This window comes from Oratosquilla oratoria, chromosome 44 (assembly GCF_046742065.1).
Source record: "Oratosquilla oratoria isolate Oo_2021 chromosome 44, ASM4674206v1, whole genome shotgun sequence".
Lineage (NCBI taxonomy): Eukaryota > Metazoa > Arthropoda > Malacostraca > Stomatopoda > Squillidae > Oratosquilla > Oratosquilla oratoria.
The window spans coordinates 11,494,739-11,499,738 of record NC_134820.1 but is presented as its reverse complement, the minus strand read 5'-3'; positions in this window follow the sequence as shown (position 1 = coordinate 11,499,738).

The following is a 5,000-nucleotide window of genomic DNA, read 5'->3' as shown; positions in this document are numbered from 1 at the left end:
TCCCATATATCTCCAATACCTCCCACAGTACCTTCCTGTCTACCCTGTCATAAGCCCAAAAAAACATCCTCACCTTTTCCTATACTTTCTCACATATCTGTCTTACCACAAAAATCTGATTTACGATCCCCTATCTGTCCTAAAACCACACTGTTCCTCACCAATTACTCTCTCTGTTCCTCTCCTAATCCTCTCAGTCAAGATCCTCTCATAAGCCTACCCAACTACACTCAATAAGCTGATCCCTCTGAAGCTACTACACTTACACTTGTCTCCCGTTCCCTTGTAAAGTGAAACTATACAGGCACTCCTCCAGTCCTCCGGCACTCTACCCTCTCTTAACCAAACATTAAATAACATCAACAGCCAGTCCACCATAACTGTACCTCCTTTTTTCAGACACTCTGCATGGCATCCATCCAACTCAGGTGCCTTACCTGCTCTCATCATCTCAGCAGCTGCTTTTACTTCATCTTTCCTTATTTCTCCTCCTTTTTCCCCACTCATCAACTGTCATTTTCTTAGCGCTTCCCACTGCAACTACCTTCCTCTCCCTACCCTCCTTCACATTTAAGAACTCCCTAAAATACTCTGCCCACCTTCCTCTCACTGCCTTCTCTTCCATTATCAACTCTCCATCTGCACATTTTACCTTTTCTTCTCTACTTGATTCGCCTCCTCTTCCTCTCTTAATTTCTTTCCAAAACATCATTTTATTACTTTCAAAATTTTCTGTCATACTCTTACTCCATTTCACATCTGCTCTCTTCTTTGCCTCCTATACCTTTTGCTTTACTTCTCTTTTCTAACTTTATACCTCTCACACGATTTCCTCGTCCTAATCTGTAACCAATCTATGAAAACCTGATATATATATATATATATATATATATATATATATATACAGTATATATATATATATACATATATATATATATATATGTATATACTATATATATATATATATATATATATATATATATATATATATATATATATATATACATATATACATATATAAATGTGAATTTAGGGAGCAGGTTTTCTTGGATACATTTTCTATCAAATAATACATCATACTCAGCACTGGAAATCTTCCTTAAACTTTCTATCCTTCTCGCTATTTTCCTTTCTGTCGATCCCACAGAGGAACCCAGCAAGATGTGCGATGTTATAGAGGCGCAGACTACAACACAAATCATCTACTACTAACTGCAAAAATAAAGGCTCGACTTAAGTTAGAGCAGAAGATGCGGAACAAGCTACAAATGAAATTTGAGACTGAGAGAAAAACAACAACAAGAAATGAGTACTCAATACCAACTGGAGATCAGAAACAGATATGGGGTGTTAATGATAATAGAGGAGGAGGAGGCGGACATAAAAGAAGAAGCAAAAATGCTGGAGGAATGCATAACCAAGTCGGCAGAAGAGATTATTGGGTATAAGCAGAATATTAGAAGAGAGGAATGGTATGATGAGTGTGCGAGTGCTGTAGAAGGGAGGAAGAAAACAAGACAGAAGTGGCAACAAACTAGGAGTGAGGAAGATAAAGAGGATTTCATGCAGAAAAGGCAAGAAGCAAAGAAAGTAAAAAGACAGAAGAAATGAGAACTTATGAACAACAATCTGGACATAATCGAAGCAGTAGGAAGAGAAGGAAGGATAGGAGAACTATATACTATAATGAAGGAAGTTGGAAACGGGTAGAGACCCTGAGTAAATATGGTTAAAAACCAAAATGGAGCCATAGCAACCGAAGAAGAAGAAATCTTAATCTGTTGGAAAAAATCCTTTAAAGAATTTTTTAATAGACCAGAACCAGATACACCATATAAGGAAGCGAATGATGATAATAGTAATGAGGCAGAAGTAATGGAACCGACAATTAATGAAGTAAGAACAGCCATTAAAGAACTAAAGAATAATAAAGCACCTGGGGAAGATGGAGTAGTAGAGAACTAATAAAGGCAGCAGGAGAGCACCTGAATAATAAAGTATACCAACTTATTTTGAAAATATGGAGAGAGAAAAAGTTACCCAGAAACGGAAAAAAAAAGAATCATTATACCAATACTGAAGAAAGGAGACAAAATAGTGTATGGAAATTAGAGGCATTACACTACTATCCTGTGTTTACCATTTTTTTTTTTTCAAAAATACTTTATAGGAGACTAACCCCCCGTGCAAATGAACTATTAGGCGAATATCGGTGTGGTTTTAGAGGGGCGAGATCAACAACAGACCATCTGTTTGCGATCAGACAGATACTGGAGAAGAGCTGGGAGTTTAATATTAATCACTGGCATACGTTTGTAGATTTCAAACAGGCATATGGCAGTGTACACAGACCACCCATGTGAAAAATCATCAGAGAATTTGGAATACAAATCAAAATTGTAAACTTAGTGAAAGCAAAGTATGATGGCACTAAAGCACATGTAAAAGATGGCAACAAGAACGCGGATATCTTTGAGATAAAGAGTGGTTTGAGGCTCGGGTGCACCCTATCCACTACTATTCAACCTACTACTGGAAAGAGTAGTAAGAACAGTGGAGAGAGATAATGTTGGAGTGGAGTACGAATCTGAGAGAGTGAATATGTTGGCGTATGCCGACGACGTCGACTTGATAGACGGGACCATAGATGGAATAAAAGGCATTTTGGAGATTTTCAGGAGACTGTGAACATAGTTGGGCTGCTGGTGAATACTAAGAAGACAAAGTTGATGCATCCAATCAAAATAATAACAGAAAAGAACACATTGACATCAGTTATGTGAGACATAGAGTGTGTAGAAACTTGAAGTATCTTGGATCAGTGGTAACAGATGAAAACCTGATGGACACTGAAATATAACCAAGAATTGCAGCAGCCAACCGATGTTATTACAGCCTCCAAAAGACCCCGGGAAGAAGGAGCATATCAATTAAGACCAAACTAAGAACATGAAAAAAAGAAGTCTTTTTGTGTTTAAGAACAGTGTACATCATAAAGTCAAGGCGACTGCAGTATGCCGGGCACATTGCAAGAATGAACCAGGAAAGAATACCAAAGAGAGTGATGAAGGACGGTATGGTAGGAGGAAGACGATTCCCAGGAAGACCACACAATAGATGGATGGACAACGTGAAGGAGGACCTGGACAGGACTGGAGCAGATGTCCGTGAGTGGATGACAGCAGTGGGGCACAGAACCATAGAGACTGGAGGCAATTGGTGCTGGCTGGCGGTGAGGGGTCAGCAAGTGGCCCGACCACCACCAGAATGAGTGAATACATACATATATATATATATATATATATATATACATATATATATATGTATATATATATATATATATACATATATATACATATATATATATATGACTAGTTTCGCAGGTATGCAGGTGTGCTTTTTCCTTTGAAAAAGCATACCTGCGAAACTAGTCAGGAATAAACTCAAGACTAAGACTCCTGTGTTTCCTACTTCCCGCTTACGTCAATCTGTCAGAATGTCTCAACAAATATATATATATATATATATATATATATATATATATATATACACATATACCAAAGGCTTTTCCCCCTTACACGGGGGGGTAGCCAAAAAGAAAAAGGCATAAAGACATAGAAACCACTCCCACCCATTCCATTCCCTACATATTCCACTCCCCTGCACCCTCCTCCCTCCCTCCTACCTTGGCACCTCCTGGATGCCGGGTCATCCCTGCATCCTGTCCTCTACCCTGGGTCAGAAACAGTGTCACAAGACACAGCACATCCATAGCAAGGCCGCTTCATAAATTTGGCGACCCCCCCTCTCCTTCCCTTCATGCAGAAAAGGAGAAGACGGGGAGAAATCCCTTCGGGCTGCGTCATTTTTTTTTATACATACTTCCTCACCCCCCATCCCCCACCCAATCCCCCTCATGCATCACAGCATCATCCATACACAACCCTTCTCCATTCACCCCTATCTTCTCTCCTCTCCCGTCCTGCCTCCACAGACATTCCTCTCTTTTGTTATGCCCCTTTCACCCCATCCATCCATCTCATCCTAGGACGGCTCCCCCCCCCCTCACATTCACTCCTTCCACCTCTGCCTTCCACACCTCTTTTACTAATCTTTTTTCACTCATTCTTTCCATGTGTCCAGACCATCCTAATACTCTTTCTTTAATCCTATCTCCCAGCTCCCTTTCCACCCCTGTTCTCCTCCTCACCTCCTCATTTCTCAATCTATCTAGCCTAGTAACCCTTATCATAATTCTCAGACATTTCATCTCGAACACATTCAAACTCCTTCTCTCTTCCTCTCTTATGTTTCATGTTTCTACCCCATACAGTGCTGTTGGCACAATCACTCCTAGCATCCACCAAGGCATTTACTCGCTTCACTCAATCTACATTCTACCTACACCCCCACTCCTCCCTTTCCTGCCACATTCGCACCCAAGTATCTAAAACTATCCACTTCCTCCAGTCTCTCACCTTTAATACTCACTTCCAGCCTACTGTCACTCTCTCCCCTTATACATCTCATCACCTTACTTTTGCCCACATTTATCTTCAGCTTTCTTCTTTCACACACCTTCTCAAACTCTGTCACTAACTTCCTCAATCCCTCCTCTGATCCTACTATAAGCGGAGTGTCATCAGCAAATAACAACTGGCTTATTTCCCACTTTTCTCCATTTTCTTTAACCATCTCCAACCCCTACCCACTACCCTTTCATTCGCCTCTCGCAACACCCCATCCATGTATAGATTGAACATCCCTGACGAAGTCCCACCTTTACCTCAAACCATTCACTCCCTCCATTTCTAATCCTACACAAGCTCTACTACTCTCGCAAAAACTCTTGACTGCTCTTAACAGCTTTCCTCCTATCCCATATATCTGCAATACTTCCCACAGTGTCTTCTTGTCTACCCTGTTGTAAGCCTTTTCCAAGTCCATAAAAGCCAAAAAAACATCCTTACCTTTTCCTAATACTTTCCACACATATCTGT